Below are 21,235 nucleotides of genomic sequence, written 5' to 3' on the forward strand. Positions count from 1 at the left end.
CATTTTATTGTGCTGAGAACACTCTTATTTTTTTTGTTCTGAATGCGGGTGGCAAGGAAGGAACTGATGTTTGTACAGTGTCACTTAAGGCAGAGCTTATTCTTGTTCTAGCTACAGTGGTGCCCCGCAAGACGAATGCCTCGCAAGACGGAAAACCGGCTAGACGAAAGGGTTTTCCGTTTTTGAGCTGCTTCGCAAGCCGATTTTCCCTATGGGCTTGCTTCGCAAGACGAAAACGTCTTGCAAGTCTTGCGATTTTTTTTCGCTCCCCCCCCCTTTTTCTAAGCCGCTAATAGCCTTTTAGCCGCTAAGCCGCTAAGCCTTTAATAGCCGCTAAGCCGCTAAACCGCTAATAGCGCTAATCCGCTAAGCCGCTAATAGGGTTGCTTCGCAAGACGAAAAAACCGCTAGACGAAGAGACTTGCGGAATGGATTATTTTCGTCTTGCGAGGCACCACTGTATCTTCTCATCAGCTTTTGATGTGTGAGCATGAAGTAAATGAGGAAAAACAAGCAGAGCTTGAATCCCAGCAAGACGGAGGCACTTCTGGTGAGTAGCTCCCATTTCCAAGAAATTGGTCAATTGCCTTCCCTCTGGTGTCATGATGAAGACTTCAAACAGCTCACTTGGCCTAGTGAAACCAGAAACACACAGAGCTTCTTTTCAGTACTTTATTAGTAGTAAACAGAAATGCACGGAGACCATGGAATGGACTCCTTCAAAGACTGAGCTCAAGGGACATCATGTCACCTGGCTGCTGTACTGTTCTAATACATCTGATTCCTCTCTGTTCAGGGCTAGTACACCTGCCAACTTGCTCCTGTTCTTCACTATCCATTATTTTGCAGCGCTTTTCTTCTTCTGGGATGTTTCCCATCTGCCACCACCACAGACCTGGGTCCATACTCTCTTCATCTGCCTCCTGACTGGAAGCTTCTTGGGGCAGTGGTCTCCACCGCTCCTCCTCATCTGCCCAGTCCCTGATACCTGGACAGGGTTATGCTCTGTTTACAGGTTTACAGGAGCAGGTTTACAGTTTTGGAGTGCTTCTGAATCCACTTGTCTCGCTGGAGGGTCAGGCAGCTTCGGTGGCTAGAAGTGCCTTATACCAACTGTGACTGGTTCTGCAGATATGGCCATTCCTGGACTGGAACAGCCTTTACCACAGTAGTTCATTTGTTGTTGTTGTTGTTGTTTAGTCGTTTAGTCGTGTCCGACTCTTCGTGACCCCATGGACCAGAGCACGCCAGGCACCTCTGTCCTCCACTACCTCCCGCAGTTTGGTCAAACTCATGCTGGTAACCTCAAAAACACTATCCAACCATCTCGTCCTCTGTCGCCCCCTTCTCCTTGTGCCCTCCATCTTTCCCAGCATCAGTGTCTTCTCCAGGGAGTCTTCTCTTCTCATGAGGTGGCCAAAGTACTGGAGCCTCAGCTTCACAATCTGTCCTTCCAGTGAGCACTCAGGGCTGATTTCCTTAAGAATGGATGCGTTTGATCTTCTTGCAGTCCATGCGTTGGTTATTTCAAGATTGGATTAGTGTAATGCTCTCTATGTGGGTCTTCCCTCACGTGTGATCCAGAAGCTGCGGTTAGCTAACAATGCTGCAGCATGAGTGCTGGCAGGAGTGAGGCCTTGTCAGCATATAGCACCTGAGTTCAGAGATCTGCACTGGCTGCTGGAACTGCCTGCCTATTGAGATCAACCAGATACCTTCACTGTACTCTCTTTGGCACGTGCTAAAAATATTCATGTTTTGACAAGCCTGCAATGATGCTTAGAAAATTGACATATTAATCTGTTTTAGCGTTTCTGTTTTTGTATATTTGAAATATGGTTGCAAATTCTTCTTGATTTTACTGTTTTAGCTTTCATAAACCAATCTGAGGGTTTGTTTTACAATCGAGTAGCGTATAACTGTTAGAGCAGCTAAATAAGTAAACAATTTGGGTCCAGGATGCCTGTGGAACTGCCTAATATCCCTTTTACCCTGTTGGGGGGAATAACGGAAAGAGGCTCAGCTTGTATCCTAATTTTAGGGAATACCCTTCCAGTTGAGTTCAGACAGACCCCTTTCCAGGAACTACTGAGGGGTTTTTTATTATTATTTCAGAAGGCATATTAATTGAAGTATGGCTTTATACTTCTACCATCTTGATTTTTTTTGTATTGCACCTTTGTAAACTGCTTACAAAATTACATAAAATTTTCATGTTTGCCCTAATAAAATGTGTCATCATCTTTCACATAGAAGTATACGATCTTGGCCCTGAAAAACAGCGCATCAGTCTCTTTTCCTTTCCTCAGCAGCTCAGTTACGGCTTCATTCTTCATGATAAAGTCCATTCCCCTTTCGTCTACCGGATGGCCCCAAACCTAGAAACTCAATACCTGGGGATTATCCAACTCCTCCAGTATTTCAGATGGACGTGGGTCGGCCTCTTTGCTCCAGATAATGGCAATGGAGAAAGATTCCTGGGTACCTTGACACCTCTGATGATCAAAAGGGAAATTTGTGTTGCTTTCACACAAAGAGTAGTACAACAAACTTGGTTGTGGATACCCCATGAACCACCTGCCATTTGGAGACAAGTCAATGTATTTGTCTACTCTACAGACTCTCAATATGGACTTTTTATAATCCTAGAGGTACAAACCTTACTTGAAAGGGTGAAAATTGGGCAGAAAGTCTGGATAGTCACAGCTCTTCAGGGCACAATCTTGTTGTATGAAACTAAATCCTTCCAGTATGCCCATGGCTCCTTGTCCTTTGTAATGAAGACCCCAAAAAGGGGAAGAAATAACTACTGTGAGCCAATAACCTCTGCTAGTGAAAAGCATTGGAACAATGCGTTTGATTGCTCATATTCAAAACATCCCTTGTCCGTGAGGGGTTGGGAAAAATGCAGGGAGAAGGAGTATCTGACGGTACTACCTCAGGAAGAGGTTGAAAGAGTCCTATGCCAAGACAGCTATGTCAACTACTTCAGTATCCTAGCCGTGGCTCAAGCTATAAATGAAGCATATTCATCCAGATCACAGCGCATGTCAATGGGAGGAGGAGGAGGAAGGTTGGAACGTCAAAGGCTACAGCCATGGCAGGTATGTCCTTTTCAAACTGCAGTTCATTATCACAGCTCTGGAATCATCATGATAGGAACATGGGAAGCAGCCTTATACCAATCAGAGGAATAATCCATGTAGTTCCGTATTGTCTACACTCATTATCAGCAGAAACATAGGAGTTATACCATTGGTTCATCTACCTTAGTTTCCTCTACATTGCAGTGGTACTCGTGTGTGTGTGTGTGTTATAAAAATTCTACACCGTAAACATAACATTTTCACACCTTAGAAAGGAAAAGGGTTCTTTCAAACCTTGAGATCTTCTTCCTTTTCTCAATGGGTTCCAATTCTAAATTTTATCCATGCATCTTCTACTGTAACCTATGTGTTATGTGCCTGGCATGCTCTGGTCCATGGGGTCATGAAGAGTCGGACATGACTAAACGACTAAACAACAACAATCTGTTATGTAATCATAGTATCCAAAATCCATGTTAACATTACAAATGTCCTTGTATTCCTGCCAATTATTTCAACTGTTTACAGTGATCTCTCAAATATGTTAAAAGGTTATTCCAGTCTTTTAAAAATACTTGGTCTTCTTGATTTCTGATCTTTCCTGTCTATCTTGCCATTTCTGCATCTTCCATCAACTTGGTCTGCCACTCTTCTCTGGTCAGTGCTTCTTCTTCTTTCCATCTCTGCGCAAGAAGCATCCTTGCTGCTGTTATTGCATACATAAACAGTCTTTTGTTTTCTTTTGGTATTTCTGCACCTATAATGCCTAACAAAAAAGCCTCTGGTTTTTTAACAAAAGTTATCTTAAACATTTTTTTCAACTCATTACATATTTCCCAGAAAGCTTTTACCACCCCACATGACCGCCACATATGATAAAACGTACCTCTTTCCTTTTACATTTCCAGCACAAATTTGAGCAGGTTCTATACATTTTTGCAATTTTACTAGGTGTCAGATACCAGCAGTACATCATTTTCATGTAAATTTCTTTCAATGAACAGCAGGCTACAAACTTCAAATCCTCTTTCCATAACTTTTCTCATGAAGAAAACTGTGTATTATAACCAAAATCTCTTGCCCAGTGGACTGGCAGTAGTTCTCAGTAGGGTCTGGAAGGAAATATTTCCCATCTCTCCACAGAGTTGCAGTCAAGGATGGAACTTGAGACCTTCTGCATGGAAACCAGGTGCTCCAGCAATTGAACTATGCCCAGTCATTTGCAGGCAGCATTCTGCACCATGGGCAGCCCACAGAGCGACACCAAAGGTAGCACAACATAGAGAGCAGTGTAGAATTAATTGGAACAATGCCCTGACTCCGCAGTGATCCACTGATCATCAGCTTCAAACCATGTGCTCCTCAGAAATTAAAAAAACCAAACAAACAAAGGCTGCGAATCATTGCAGTTTTGAAAGGTGAACACATGTGGAATCAGAATCTAATATCAATAGAAGGGCTGACTTTTTACAAAATGTTAACGGTAGATTGTGGCTAGATCTAACTCAGAAAACATGAATTACTTCAGTGATGCAAACACAACCATTCTAGATGATCATTAGAAATCAATATGCTTGCAAGCTTCTGTCTTACAATTTCAACCACACAGCTCCAAAACTGCTTTTTTTCTGATACAGCCCTGTGACAAATGGAAGGAGTCTCCAACCAGCACTTTCCATCTCCAAGCTTCCTTATGATCATTGATTTCCAGGGCTACTAATGCCCATTTGCTAGTGATCTTTACACAGTTTCCCTTGAGATTTTTTGATATACAAAAAGAGGACCCTGCAATAGGAAGGTGACTATTGTTCTTTGTGAACTTAGCGTTCTTCCTTTAATCATTCTTTACATATTTTCCCAAAAACTTAAACAATATATGTAATTATTCTGACTTTGATAATCCCCCTCTCCCAAAGACTGAAAAAGAACACAGGGACCTAAAAATCTATCACAGATGAGATTCCCTAGTCCTTATTCAGATGAGATTAGGATTCAGAGTAAGCAGGGATGAAATATCACACATGGTTGCATGTTCTCTCAGTACTGGAGTTTCCTTTGTCTTTCTAGCTTCATTCATTCTTGAAAGAAGTCCATCCGTCTTCTAATACTTCGACTGATGGACAGTACTTGGATGAGAATGCGGCACTGGCTGTTGACTTCGATATCATTAACTGGGTGCTGTTTCCTAATAACTCTAAGGCTAGAGTGAAAATTGGGAGCGTAGAGAGACAGAAGTCCTCAAATCTGAAGCTCGCCATTAACCCAAAAGCAATTGTATGGCCCTTGCCATTTAACAAGGTATGGGGAGATTACATGTGTCATTTCATTAACCATGATATCTGCTAAGCGCCAATCACTTTTTCAATAGTACATAGGAGACTTTGATGGCAATATTATAGATACTTCCCTGGAATGAAATCCCATAGAATTTAATGGAGCCTGCCCTTAAGAAGGTATAAGTTGTCACAGTAATAGCAGACTTCACAAAGCAACGTAGAACAGCTTTCCCTAACTTGGTGCCCTCCAGATATTTTCGACTACAATTCCCATTCCCCGCCCCCCAGTCCAGCATTGGACAAAAATATCTGAGAGGCACATGGTTGAGCAAGGCTGGAGTACAGTAAGTTATTCCCCATCTCTTCAGTAAATCAAGAGGACAGCATGAAAACACCTAACCTCAGGGTGGCCCATTTAGTGACATATTTTGTCCATATTTCACAACTGTGCAACAAAAGAGCAGATGCCAAGGCAGCAGTGTGAGGAATTGTGTTATTGCTTCTGTTCATATGAGTGCTTTATGATTGTTGTTTCCATGCTCTCGTTTGCTGTTATTGTTATCCTGGCATTGTAGTTTATTCAATTACTTTTCAGTTACATCACTTTTCCCTTGATATTCCTTCTATTTATGCCCAGAACACGCCTCGCTCAAGATGCACAGAGAGCTGTCGCCCTGGATATGCCAAGAAGGTTCAGGAAGGAAAACCAGTGTGCTGCTATGATTGTGCTCCCTGCTCAGAAGGGACAATCTCTACTCTGGAAGGTAGGAGAGGATCTCAGAGGAAAGGGCCTTTGATGGGAGGATGGGGCAAGTATTTGAGCCAGTCCGAACATGATGCTTGTAATGGTGACACATGAATGGAATGCACCATGAATGGAATGCCTCTCTAGTTTTTGGAGGTTCAAAGAGCAGCACTGGTAGGGGAAGGTAGTTTCCACTGGTTGGAAACAGCTTTCCACTTCTTAACCAATACATGCATACACCACACATCAGCTGCTGAGCAGATTGCAGTCTGCCTTGCATATGTTCCCAATTGTTAAATCCCCAGCCTCTCCCACCACACAATTGACATAAATGGATACACCAAATGGAGAAACCAGCTGGGCCAGATCTGACCCAGTGGCCCAATGTTCTCCTCCCTGGTCTACTCTTTAAAAAATGGTTCTGTAATATCTTACAGACACAGCTTTTCTAGACATATTTCATAAGATCCTCTTTTGGGGAGGACACCATAGATTGAGAACTTTTGTCTCTCTCCTGCCCAACAAAACAGTGTTCTTCTTGATCGCTCCCATATGTCCACCTTTTCCCACAATTCCAGCAGCATTCAGACTCCTGTGGGCATATGCCTGATATTAGGATACTGATGTCTATTTTCCTCTATGCAGATACCAAAGAATGCACCAAATGTCCAGAAGATCAGCATCCAAACAAGGAGCAAGATCAATGTGTCCCCAAAATAGTCACCTTCCTGTCCTATGAAGAATCTCTGGGGAGCCTCCTGGCTTCCTTTGCCCTCTTCTTATCCTTCACCACAGCCATTGTGTTTGGAATCTTTGTTAAGTACAAGGAAACTCCCATAGTCAAAGCCAATAACAGGGATCTCTCCAACATCCTCATCGTCTCCCTCCTTCTCTCATTTTTGTCCTCCTTCCTCTTCATTGGACAACCAAGAAAAATAACCTGCCTTCTCCGTCAAACAGCCTTTAGCATAATCTTCTCTGTTGCTGTCTCTTCCCTCTTGGCAAAAACCATCACTGTGGTGCTGGCCTTCCTGGCCACCAAGCCAGGGAACTCAGTGAGGAGATGGCTGGGGAAGAGTCTGGCCAACTCCATTGTCATTTCCTGCTCCAGTGTACAAGTTGCTGTTTGTGCCATCTGGCTGGGATTTTCTCCACCCTTTCCAGAAGCTGACATTTACTCCCGGCCAGGACAGATCATCTTGCAATGCAATGAAGGGTCTGTGGCCATGTTTTATGTTGCCCTTGGCTACATGGGCTTCCTGGCTGCCATCTGCCTCACGGTGGCTTTCCTAGCCAGGAAGCTTCCTGGGGCCTTCAATGAAGCCAAGCTGATCACCTTCAGCATGCTGGTCTTCTGCAGTGTTTGGGTGTCCTTTGTGCCCACCTACCTGAGCACCAAGGGGAAATACATGGTAGCTGTGCAGGTCTTCTCCATCTTGTCCTCCAGTGCTGGGCTCCTGGGCTGCATCTTCCTTCCCAAGTGCTATATTATTTTACTGAGGCCAGATCTGAACATGAAGGAGCACTTGAAAACAATAAGCTAAACATAATATTTGATTCTTAGCACCAGTAATATTGAATATTATGGAATATTGAATATTGAACATTATGGAATAATATGGAATATGGAATATTACTGGACTGAAATCCTAAACCCAGCCTGTGACTCTGCTCATCAGCGGCCTCACACTCCTCCGCTGTCTGGCACAGAGTAACTTTTTTGTTAATTCCCCATTGCCTTCTTTTGTTCTAGATGTTGGTTCTTCTCCGCAGGGGATTTTCTAGTCAGGAAAAACTGATTTAACCCGCATTTTTACACTGCTACATCCAACATCTGGCACTCAAGCACTTATTAATTTCTAATGTTTAGAAACGTTAGAATCTGGCACCCAAAACTTATAGCAATATATATGGCTTGATTCTTGTGTGGACTTTTGGATGTTCAATAAGGCTAGAGCTGTGACTGAAACACATTCCACACTGTGAGCATTTGTATGATTTCTCTCCAGTGGCTTTTATCCCGCCGGAGCGCTGCAGAGCGCAGTTCCGGAATAATAATAATAATAATAATAATAATAATAATAATAATAATAATTTATTTATACCCCACCCATTTCCCCAGCCACTCTGGGCAGCTCCCAACAGAATATTAAAAACACAATAAAACATCAAACATTAAAAACTTCCCTAAACAGTGCTGCCTTCAGATGTCTTCTAAAAGTCAGATAGTTGTTCATTTCCTTGACATCTGATGGGAGGGCATTCCACAGGGTGGGCACCACCACTGAGAAGGCCCTATACCTGGTTCCCTGTAACCTCACAGTGAGGGAACCGCCAGAAGGCCTTTGGAGCTGGACCTCGGTGTCCGGGCAGAACAATGGGGGTGGATATGCTCCTTCAGGTATACTGGGCCGAGGCCATTTAGGGTTTTAAAGGTCAGCACCAACACTCTGAATTGTGCTTGGAAATGTACTGGGAGCCAATGTAGGTCTTTCAGGACCAGTGTTATATGGTTTTGGTGGCCGCTCCCAGTCACATCAGTCCTTTCAGGTGGGCATGCCTTTACATACTTCTGAGAAGACTAAACAAGCTGGCCATAGTGCATGAGTCTACGCTTTTTTATATCTATGAATCTACCTAGTTCCTAGCTTCTCCTAGCCATGATTAGTCAAGCTACAGGATGGGACCAATTAATATTTCCTTTTCTTCAATCTCCCTCCCATGTAGCAGCAGTAGGCTTTAACCTTACCAGCCAGACCTCTACCATTGCGCACACACAGGGCCCTTCCGAGCTGCGCTAGCCATCTACCTGAGTCTAAGAGAACAAGGGAGGTGGGGATGCATTTATCAATCAATCAATCAATCAATCAATCTTTATTATAGTCCAGAGACCCAACAAATTGTTACAAAGCAATGCACAATTCAGATAGCCTACCTCCAGGTTAAACAAGCATTTTGTTCAGACTTAAAGATAGGGATCATTGGTTCTTGCAACCACCGATAAAAACTTCACCACTGCTGTTCTAGCGTTCGTCCGGTCTTCCAATAGGAACCTGATAAAGTGAGCCTCTGATTTTCCCGGGAAAGGTATCAGCAAGGGTAATATCAGTTCAGCCCTGGCTTGCTCATATTTCGCACAGTGCAGCAAAATATGTTTTATAGAATCAATGTCTTGAGCACACGAGCAAAGTCTGTCCTGGTAGGGAACTCCTCTCAACCTGCCATCCAACACTGCAGAAGGAAAGACGTTTAGTCTGGCTTTGGTGAATAATCTTCAATAATTTGGTACTGTCAGGTTTTTAATGTAAAGTGTTAACTTAAAGACATGCATTTAATTGATTTGCACCAGAACCAAAGGCCCCAGCATCTGTTCAGGGCTGCCCTGAGTCATCTGGCAACTTACTGTAACAACTTCATGGTGAGTTCCGGCACCTATTTTTCTTGAAAAAAGCACTGGTGACATCATTAGGTTATGGATGCTCTTCCCACACTCTAGGCAAATATATTGTATGGATTCTCTGATGTAAATTAAGGCCCTGCCACACTCCTTAAAAAGCTTGCCTGGGCACCTGCTCTGCTTTCTCATTCACCTGGCCACCTATTGGCAGCCACATGAATTGCAGTGTGACAATTGCTTTGCATTCTTTGTATATAGGAAGGAAGGGAGGAAATTTTGGTCCTAGCAATTCCAAAGATGTTTCTCATGGAAAGCTTGTCAAGGCCACCTGCCCTCCCTCTCTGGCCCAAGTGAGTACCAAAAAACATGTTTTTCTCCAGTTCCGAACATTTTCCTTCACCCAAGCAGATGGACCAGAGGGCTGGGCGATTCTTCTTCCTTATAATTATTAAAATTACAGTGATTCACACCACTCTTCTTACCAAAACTCCAAGGATTTCCCCAATGACTGAAAACACCATAATTAAGGGCAATGAGGCAAGTTCTTGCACTAAACCTGAAGGAGGAATGGTTTCAGAAATATATCCTTTACCACTGATATTTGGAGCAGGTAGGGACAAGTGGATGAGGTTTACTATTGGTACCTTTCAATAGCAGGACTCGATCTGTATATCTAAAATTATTGCTGCCAGAAGGGAGGCCACTGTTGCAGGCAGACTCAGAATGATATTGCTGCTCCTGCTGGTGCTGCTGCTGCCAATGCCCCAGGCAGTTTGTGGGATGCTGAAGGCAAAATGCCCATTGAATTTGATCAGGGATGAAAGTGACCCATGGAATTATTACAGGCCAGGAGACTACCTCATTGGGGGCGTCATATGTCCAAAAGGTGCTGGAATTAAACCATATATTTTCTCCAGCCCCCCCTTAACGAGGATTTCTGAGTAAGAAACTATACGCTGCTTGATTTCACACTCCTTCACCTGATGTTCCTTGCTACCGGGCAACCCCAAACTTCTAGTCAACTCTCCCAACTTTGGCTCTGAATTGCCCTTTGATGGGCCCCATGAACACAACTGCACTCCGTTGGGGTTCTCCAGCCAGAGGGCTCATTTTGAACAGCTTGATATAACATATTATGTGACGATGTGGTTTATCTAGCATCTAACTGAAAGTTCAGCCTCCCCTCTTTCTCCTCCCACAAAGCTTCTTAACAGAATGGGAGCAAATGTTCCTGAGTGAGCACCGAATTGCAGCTTTTCTATAGAAAGTAGGACAAAATCCACTGTGCAAATGATTATCTCTGAATTGTGAAAAGCCCTCTCCTCTGAGGTCCCACAGCCACCAACACTGGTTTAATTTCGCAGTCAGGCTTCAACTTGGATATTATCTGAACTGTTTAGGAACTGTTAATCCTACAGCTTAAAACTGTGGTAGTTGTTACCTGTGTTTTAAAATTGTTGAGAGCAAAGGTGCAATGCATCCAGTAAGTTACCTAAACCATTGGGGGTTGGTAGGCAGAAAGACAACCTATTCTTCCCTCTCCAATTCCTTCTTAAGTAACTCCATGCAGATTACTTTCTCTCAGGTTTTACTTCCTTCTCCCTTCTTCCTTCTCCAGTCAGTGTTGGACCTTCATTTTGGACCTTTATGTGATGATGGCTGCAAGCAAGCATATACTCGTAATGCTCCTTTTTAAATTTCAACCAGCAGTCTTGCCAAACTACTTATTTCTGCACTCTGCAGCAATATATATATACCAAAGTCCAACATGAATTAAATTTACTGTTGTTTTTTTAATTTGCTGTTTTGTAACTGGAAATATTGCCAGAATTAAGTGTCATTTTGATCTCAGGGTAAACTATAAGTATTTGTTGTATTGCAGGTTTGAATTCAGAAGGTACTGGCATATGTTGTCCTTCTTCTTCACCATTCAGAAGATCAATCAGGATTCTAGGATTTTACCCAACATCACCCTGGGCTACAACATCTATGAGAACTATTGTGATAGCAGAATCACTTCTGATGTCATGCTAGACCTGCTGGCTGGTGGGGAAATCAATATTCCGAACTACAATTGCGGAAGACAGAACAACCTGTTGGCAGTTCTTGAACATGCTAATTCTGACATCTTCAGCCAGATTTCAACCATGTCGGGCATCTACAAAATCCCACAGGTATGATGGATTGGGAGAAAATCAACTGTGTATAACTCTGCAGATCCTTTGGTGACTTGCAACATTTATTTTGCCAAAGTTTATGTTCCTTTTTGTTTCCTATTTGGAGCAAGACTTCCGTTTTTCCGAAGGAAACTTTACCTGTAACAACTCCCCTGAATCTGTCTATTACATGGCCATTATTTTGCAATTAACAACATTTAAGAATTGGCTGGATCAGGCCAATCTAATTCAGCATCCTATTCTCACAGTTGCCAACCCGATGTCCCAATGGGAAGCTCACAAGCAGAACTTGACTGCAACAACACTCTCCAGACTTGTGACTCACCACAACTGATATTCAGTGCATACTGCCTTGAACAGTGGAGGTAGAACATTGCCTTTTAAAACCATACAAGTTAAACTATGCACGCTGTGAAGAAGTTCCTTCTTTGATCTGTCCTGAATCTTCCAACATTTACATGTGTCTCCTTTTCTTTGCCTCTTCTCCAAACTAAAAGGTCCCTTTCTTCATAGAGGAGCTGCTTCACCCTCTCAAGCAGCTGTGGCAGCTCCAGGGGGCTGAGGTGTCCCCTCAATATCTTTTGGCAATGTTGAGGGGCTTTCACACTGGCAATCACTGTCAGAGACACGGCAAGGCACAGTGTCTTGGCTATTGGTACTAAAGGGTTAAGAGGTAACAAGTCGCTCTAATCACTGAGCAGCTGGAAGTCATTAAGCATCCAAGAATGTGAGTTAGTTTGTATAAATAGTCAGTTCACTCAGATTGTGGTCGGTGGGCTGATATGAGTTAGGTTTATGTTTTCTTAAGTTTTCTTTATGCCGGAGATAAAAGCATGTGTGCTTTATCGCCAGGGTTTTTTCTTTTGTAAATAAAGTTTTTTCCTGAGTTCCAAAGTGCTTGCTCCAGGATTCTTCATTGAAAGGTACTGACTCTCCTGCCTTCTTAAACCGCTGCACGAAATTCTCTGCTGAGATAAGATTTATGGCGTTGGAAGTGCACTGGACGTTTACTTTGGCCACCTCATGAGAAGAGAAGACTCCCTGGAGAAGACACTGATGCTGGGAAAGATGGAGGGCACAAGGAGAAGGGGGCGACAGAGGATGAGATGGTTGGGTAGTGTTTTCGAGGTTACCAGCATGAATTTGACCAAACTGCGGGAGGTAGTGGAGGACAGAGGTGCCTGGCGTGCTCTGGTCCATGGGGTCACGAAGAGTCGGACACGACTAAACGACTAAACAACAACAAACTAATTAAAGTTTAATGGACATTGGCCCAGCGTGTCCCTTTGGGGGTCACCAGGGGGCCTTCCAGGAAGGAGTGCTGGCGATCTCAAAATGTGCTCAGGGGCCTCCATGGAGCTTGTGGAGGGGCAGGAGGTGACCACACCAAGGTGGTCTCAGCCTTGTGGTGGCAGCTGCAAATGAAAGTAAGGCAGCGGGTGCTGGGCGATGGGTGGGGGATGGCGGGTTGAGTTGGCCTGGCTGGATTAGGAGGAGCGGCATGCACATTGTGAGCCATGCATCTGACAGCATGCATGTGAGACGGGCCCCCCAATGTTAGGCGCAACTCAACACCTGTGCACCCCATTGGGTATCCTTGCCTCTTTCCTTCTCCTAGATATATGTAAGACTGTGCTGCTAAACAACCCTGACGGAAGTATATTGATGCTGAGCATCTCTGCTCATCACTTACTTTTGTGTAAAGATCACCATTCAGTCCTATGGGGAAAAGTAAAGCATTGTGTTGGGGATGCGGTTGTTTTAATGCTGGGCACAGTGGCTTGAGTAGACTGGCACTCACTGGCAAGCACCCCACAGAGTCCCCTTGGAGGTTGTTGATACATGTTAGTAACTCCAGATTAACAAGTATTTGATCATTGTCCTGGAAAGGTATCATCCATCTTTTTCCCCTTCTTCACTAGGTCAGTTACGGCTTTCTTCTTGATTATAAAACTCAGTTCCCTTTTGTCTACCGGATGGTCCCAAAAGAAGAGGCGCAGTGCTTGGGGATTGTCCAGCTGCTCCTGCACTTCCAGTGGACATGGGTTGGTCTCGTCGCTCCAGACACTGACAACGGAGAGAGGTTCATGAGCGCCTTGAAACCTCTGCTGACCCACAATGGAATTTGTGTTGCCATTTCAAAGAGAGTCCTCAGGACGATGCCGTACGACGAGTTACTCAAAAGAGAATCGCGTGACGTGTGGAGACAAGTTAGCGTACTTGTTTACTATGCAGACTCTCAACACGAATTTGATCTGATTGCAATTTTGCAAACCCTTCTTGAAACAATACACGCTGGGTCAAAGCTCTGGATCACAACAACTTTTTGGGACATCAACATGTACTTGTTTGTGGATTTCCGTTACCTCTGGGGTTCCTTGTCCTTTGTAATGAAGACCCCCATAAGGATGAAATATGACTACTATAATCCGTTCTCACCTGTTCTTGAACGGTTTTGGAAAAGAGCATTTCATTGTTCATATTCAAAGCATGTGTTGTCTGTGAAAGGCTGGACAAGATGCACAGAGGGAGGAAAGCTGGAGACTTTGCAGCAGGAGGAGTTTGAGAGAGTTTTCTCCCAGGACAGCTACAGCACGTACAAGAGTGTCCTAGCAGTGGTTTGGGCCTTGAACATGGCTCATTCATCGAGATCCAGACAGATCTTGAGGGTGGGTGGAGGAAGCTGGCTGGAACATCAGAGGCTGCACCCTTGGCAGGTATTTCTCTTCAGTGGTGCCCCAAATCTATCACTTTGAGTAGCCAATCTCTTTTTTTTTTTTTTTAATAATATTTATTGAGTTTTTTTCATAATATCTCCAATCATACAATTTTAAACATCACTTATTTTAACTTATCCGACCTCCCTCAACTCCTCTGACAATCATCCATACTTAATTTCTTATCTACACATTCCTTAATTATAATATTACTATTTTGATACATTTTCCATCCTCTTTTACATTTTTGCAATATTCCTTGTTTTTTTCACAAAGCTTCTTTGAAACACACTAGCGTTATATTTTCCTCACATACAATTTTCAAATAATCACTAAATTTCCCCCAGTCCTCTAAAAACTCATGGTCTCTCTGAAATCTGATTTTCCCAGTTAGTTTATCAAGTTCTGCGAAATTTGTCAGTTTTTCTCTCCATTCTTCAATACTTGGAAGTTCTTTCTGCTTCCACCTTTGGGCCAGTAATGTTCTCGCAGCTGTTATTGCATATTGGAAGATTTTGCAATCCCTCCTCTTTATATCATTTCTAGTTATTCCCAACAAGAAGGTCTCTGGTTTCTTCACAAAGCTATATTTCAGCATTTTCTTTAACTCATTATAAACCAGTTCCCAGAATCCCTTCACTTTTTTGCACTCCCACCACATATGTATAAATGTACCCTCCTTCTCCCCGCATTTCCAACATTTATTACAGATTTTGTACATTTTTGCTAATTTAGCAGGGGTCATATACCATCTGTATACCATCTTCATGGTGTTTTCCTTCAACGTAGTGCATGCTGTAAACTTCAAGTTTTCATTCCATATTTTTTGCCAATCTTCCAAATCTATACTGTACCCTAAATCCCTGGCCCAATGGATCATTACTGCTTTAACTTCCTCATCCAACGTATACCATTCCAATAGAATTTTATACATTTTTGAAATTATCTTACAATCATTATTAACAATTTCTATTTGGAATTTTGAATCTTTTTCCTTATACCCTCTTTCTTTCATATCCTTTTTAAACATATTACTTATCTGATAGTAGTGCAGCCAGTCAGACACATGTTCTTTTACTTGTTCGTATGATTTTAATCTCCATTTCCCATCTTCTTTTACCACTAAATCTCCATAAGTAATCCAGTTACTTCTCATATTGATTTTCTTAACTCCCATAATCTCTAGTGGGGATAACCAGTGTGGGACTCCCATTTCCAATATGTTCTTATATCTGTCCCACACTTCCATTAATGATTTCCGGAAGATGTGGTTTTCAAACGATTTATAGCCCAATTTCTTCCCTTGCCATAGATGCGCGTGCCACCCAAATCTGGCATCAAAGCCTTCTAAATCCAATAGTTTGGTATTTTTAAGTTTTATCCATTCTTTTACCCAGCAAAGACATGACGCCTCATAATATAATTTTAGATCTGGCAGGGCAAAGCCTCCTCTTTCTTTTGCATCTGTTAACAATTTATATTTAATTCTCGGCTTTTTGCCCTGCCAGACATATCTTGAAATCATTCTTTGCCATTCCTCAAATATCTTTACTCCTTTTAATATTGGGATCATTTGAAATAAGAATAGCATCCTTGGGAGCACGTTCATCTTTACCATTGAGATTCTGCCCCAAAAAGATAATTTTAACCTCCCCCATCCCTCCAAATCTTTCTTAATTCGATTCCACACCGGAACATAATTATTTTGATACAAATCGATGTTCTTTGGTGTTATCCATATTCCCAGATATTTAACCTTTTTTACAGCTTCAATACCCACTTGTTGCTGCAGCACTTCAGTCATTGTTTGGTCCATATTTTTGATTATAATTTTAGTTTTTTTCCTATTTAACTTAAAGCCTGCCACCTCACCAAACTTTTCAATCTCCTCCAACACTTCAAGGGCACTATTCATCGGATCTTCCACCATTATTACCAAGTCGTCGGCAAAGGCCTTGACTTTATATTCATTTTGGCCTACTGCCACCCCCTTTATCCTTTCATTTTTCCTAATTGAATTCAGCAAAACCTCCAAGACCATTATGAACAGCAGGGGTGAAAGCGGACAGCCCTGTCTGGTACCTTTTGATATTTTAATTTCTTCTGTTATCACATTATTCACTATCAATTTCGCCTTTTGATCAGTATATATTGCCTTAATTCCATTCAAGAAATCATTCCCCAATTCCATATATTCCATGTTTTTCAACATAAAATCCCATGATACGTTGTCAAATGCCTTTTCGGCATCAACGAATATTAACATTGCCTGTCTTTCGTTCCTAGCTGTCAGATATTCTAAAGTATTTATTATATTCCTCACATTGTCTCTCATCTGTCTGCCAGGAAGAAAACCCGTTTGGTCCTCATGGATGATTTCTTGTAACACCTTTTTTAATCTCTTCGCCATTATTCCTGCAAAGATTTTATAATCCGTATTTAATAGGGAAATCGGTCTATAATTCTTTACTTGTGTTTGGTCCGCATCCTCTTTTGGAATAAAGGTTATAAATGCATCTTTCCAAGTCCCCGGAATCTCTCTCTCTTTTAGAATATTGTTCATTACTTCTTTTAATGGTGTTGTTAGGACTGTTCTCAACTCTTTATAGTACCTTGCTGTAAACCCATCTGGTCCTGGGGATTTCCCATTTTTCAATTCTGTTATTACCTCCTTAATTTCCTCATTATTAATCGGGGTATTCAGCCTTTCTGTTACCTCTGTTGGAATCTTTTGCACCTCTTTTCCTTTTAAATATCTTTCTATTTTCCTCATACTGTTCTTTTCTTTGTTCTTATACAACTGTCTATAAAAGTCCAAAAATCCTTTTCTAATACCCTTAGGGCTAGTTATCTCTTCTCCATCCACATTAATGTTATTTATTGTACTTTGTTCTTTCCTTTTCTTAATCTGCCAAGCAAGCCATTTTCCTGATTTATTTGCAAATTCAAAATTTTTTTGTCTAATTCTTTTGATGTTCCATTCCACTTCTTTGTTTATTATCATTGCAAACTGAGTTTGCAGAGCTTTAATGCTTTGTTTAATTCTTATATTATTTGGTTTTTTAATTAGTTTTTTCTCATTTTCCGTAATTTGTTTTAAGATCTCTGTCTTTGCTTTCTCTCTGTTCTTCTTTTTGAATGAATTTTTCTGTATAAAAAACCCCCTCATCACTGCCTTGCTTGCGTCCCATACTATACTCATCTTCGTTCCTTTATTACAGTTATCCACAAAGTAATCACTCACTTTCTTCTGTGCCTCTTGGATAAAATTTTGATCATCAAATAGGCCTTCATTTATTCTCCACCTAAATGATCTTTCTTCGAAGCCTTTAAGTTCTAATTTGATTGGGCTATGATCTGAGATTACTCTTGGTTCAATTTCCACTTGAGTAATTCTTGGAGTTAGTTCACTCGAAATCCAGACTTGATCAATTCTGGACATCGACTGATTTGGTTCTGAATAAAAGGTAAATTGTTTTTCCAGCGGGTGTTTCAGTCTCCAAATATCAATTAGGTTACAATCTTTAACCATTTCGAAAAATGTTTTAGGTAATTTACCTTCTTTTGTCCCACTGTCTCTCAATCTGTCCATTTCTATTGACACTACCCCGTTCATATCACCCATCAAAATTATCTTTTGGTCTACATATTCCAACAGTTTTTCTTCCAAATTTTTATAAAAGTCCGTTTTGTTTCCATTAGGTGCATAGATCCCAACAATTATTAGTTTTTCACCTTGCCAGTTGATTTGGACAGCTATAATTCTTCCCTCCTCATCCTTAAATACTTGCTGAGCCTCAATTTTACTTTTTATATACAATATCACTCCTCTTTTCTTTTTTTTATCTGATGATATAAATTCATTTCCAAGTCTTTTATTAACCAAAATTCTCCTATGCCTTTTCGCCACGTGTATCTCCTGCAAACAGATTATATCTAAATTTTTTTTCTTTAGAAATTGTTCCACCTTATTCCGTTTTTTTTTTATCATTCAGTCCATTAATATTCCAGTTCCACAATTTTAACGCCATTTTATTTCCGAATAATCAAAAAAAAATTTTTTTTTCCCCTATAAAGTAGTTCTTTATAATCTTTCTTCTTCTTCCTCCTCTTCCTCTTCCTCTCCCTCCTCTTCCTCCTCTCCCTCTAGCCTTTCTCCCAATTTCTTCCTCTCCCCCAAATCCTTCACACCTTTAACCTCCACTCCTCCTACTGCTCCTTTAAGTTCTTCTTCTTCCTCTATTAACAATTCCTTATATTTCCTCTGAAATTTACCTATCTCTTCCGGGCTGGTCAATCTGTGTCTCTTGTTTTTGTAAGTGAAGGAGATCCCCTCCGGGAACTCCCATTTGAATTCTATATTATTCTTTTTAAGAATTTGCACCTGTGGCTTATAAGGGTCTCTTCGTTTTAGCAGTCTAATTGGAATGTCTTTAAAAATAATTATATAACTCCCTTCTATCATTAGTCTTTTTTCTCTGTTTTTTTGGAGTACCAAATTCCTCATATCTCTATCCTTAAAGGTTATCAGACAATCCCCAGGCAGTCTTCTTGCCTTAGTCGTTCTCACTTTCATTCTAAAAGCATTCTGTACCATGCCTGCTATCTCTTCTATTTGGTACTCCAACCATTGTGCCAATTCTGTTACTAATTTTTGTCTAATATTTTCACCTTGATTTTCTGGGACCCCTCTCATCCTTAAATTAATTTCCCGTTGTCTAAGTTCGTTCATAGAGATCGCATCCCACATTTCTTCTTGTGATTTATTAGTTTCTAAGAGGCCTACTCTAATTTTATCATCTTCACGTTTTAGTTCTTTCATTTCCAATTTTGTCTTTTTCATTCCCTCCTCTAATACATGAGTTCTTTTGGATACCTCTTTAATTTGGCCTTTCAATTCATTTACAGTTTCATCTATTTTCTTATCCATTTTCCCTATCTTTAAGTCTACTTGTTCTATTTTTGTTTCTAGATTCTTCTCACTTTGTCTAATTTCTGCAAACATTTTTAAGATTTCCGATCTGAAGTCTGATTCTTGCTTGGACCCCTTTCTTTCTACTGGAGTCCCCCCATTCCCACCTTTCTTTGGTGGGTAGGACATTTTCAATTAAATGTAAAAAGGTAATGATAATTATGATAATTCAATTCTATAAATCTTTACAAAACTCACAACCAATTCCACTAAATGATTTAAGGTAATACTCCAATAATTCCCTCTTGGTGTCACCAATTAGGTTAACCCACTATAAAGTAGTCCAACGTCCCACCAAGAAAAAAAAAGAAAAAAAAAAAAAATCCCAAAATCAAAGTTCAGGATTTAGATCAGAGTTCAAATTATATTCCAGTCATAATATCCGAGGTTTGAAGCTGGGCCAGATCCGTCGGTAGTTAAGTCAATTCTTCCTACCTCAAAATAGTCTATTCCTTATGATATCTTTTGCAAAGAAGAAAAAAGATAAGAAAAGAGAGAAATATCTTTTTAATAGAACCACTCTTTTTCTTCTTTATCTTCTTGCCCTCAATTGGGCTAAATTCCACTGCGAATGAGATCAACAAGAGGGTCCCGAAAAAGTTCAAACATACCAACTTTCTTCCCTCATGTATTTAAGTCCAACTTTCAGAGACGTTAAGCCAGCCCAGAGAGATTAGCAAGTACTATCAAAATGAGTTGTAGTTTCTCTCCCGTCCACCAGGGGTCTACCAACCACAGAGTAATAAAGGACAGCACACAGAAAAGAGAAAAAAAAGAGGGGGAGAGGAGCGGATTTTCCAATTCCTTTCCTCAAAGAGGGAAATGCAGTATCCACTGCAGTCCGTCTATTTAAATTGCTTAGTTCCACCTATTAATATTTCGGAGTTTCAAAGCTTCAGGGGGAGGGGGAGAGAGCACCGACGCCGTACCCTCCCTTCCCTCCCTCCTCTGAGACATGCAAAAACAGTAAGTAATGGCGTCCACGCCGTAACACAATGGAGTCTTCCGTTCCTCAGAGCTTTCAGGAGAGAGGCTGAATTCCTCCTCTTTTCCACTATCTCAATAGAGGGCTGGGTCGTATCAAATAGTATCCAAATGTTGCCTCTTTGCTCCCCCTCTACTTTCCTCTCTTGCCAGTTATTTTGTATCCTCTAAAGTAGTCTTAAAGAACGTAGAGCGGGGAGAAGAACTTTGACCGCTAGCGTCACTTACACTTTCCTCCGCTTTGTTTAGGTCTCTGCGTCCACGCTGATTTCAGATAAAAGTCGAGCTCTTTTTGACTTCCTCTTCTTCGAGTCTTTCCTTAAATGACATCCACTTTAATTTTATCCTTTTTAAGCTCGAATTTCTTTCTTTTGAGAATCCAGCGCTTCTCCTGCAGGCTCGGGGCTTCGCTTTTTCGGAGACAGCTATGGCTTCCCTCAGCCCGCTTCTCCCCCCGCTGTACTCTTCGCTCCGAAACGGAGTTACCTGACGGCCGGGAGGTCCGCTTTTTAGCTCCGCGGGAACCAGTGTATCTGAACGCCCACCAGATACTTTTCAGGGGACCACGGCGCCCTGTGGAACCCCTATTTTCTCCGAAAAGCTCGGGATTCTTCCCTAAGGAAAAAACCCCCGCCTAGCTCAGGGTCACGCTGAACCGGAAGCCCTTGAGTAGCCAATCTCATTTTGCCTAACAGTGGAATATGCTCTTTTTCAAAAATGAAACAAACATAAAACTGAGCTTACACCCGTAACGATAATGAGTGGCCAGCCTGAAAACTCTGGGGTTGGGACAAATGTCAAAAATGCTTTTCAATGTTTTAAAATAGTTTTTAACCTGTGGCATTTTAAGTTTTTGTTGTTGTTTTTGCTCTGTGGGGGGT

General features: G+C 41.5%; 1 long non-coding RNA gene across 1 annotated transcript in view; it reads right to left on the reverse strand.

Moving 5' to 3' along the window:
- Positions 1-333: 333 nt before the first annotated feature.
- The window catches only part of LOC128409516 (uncharacterized), a 50,685-nt gene continuing 29,783 nt past the window's right edge, over positions 334-21,235 (reverse strand). The window contains exon 2 of the long non-coding RNA XR_008329239.1: positions 334-457. This is a non-coding gene — a long non-coding RNA (uncharacterized LOC128409516). The remainder of the gene's footprint in view (positions 458-21,235) is intronic.

The sequence above is a fragment of the Podarcis raffonei genome, chromosome 2 (assembly GCF_027172205.1).
Source record: "Podarcis raffonei isolate rPodRaf1 chromosome 2, rPodRaf1.pri, whole genome shotgun sequence".
NCBI classification, from domain to species: domain Eukaryota; kingdom Metazoa; phylum Chordata; class Lepidosauria; order Squamata; family Lacertidae; genus Podarcis; species Podarcis raffonei.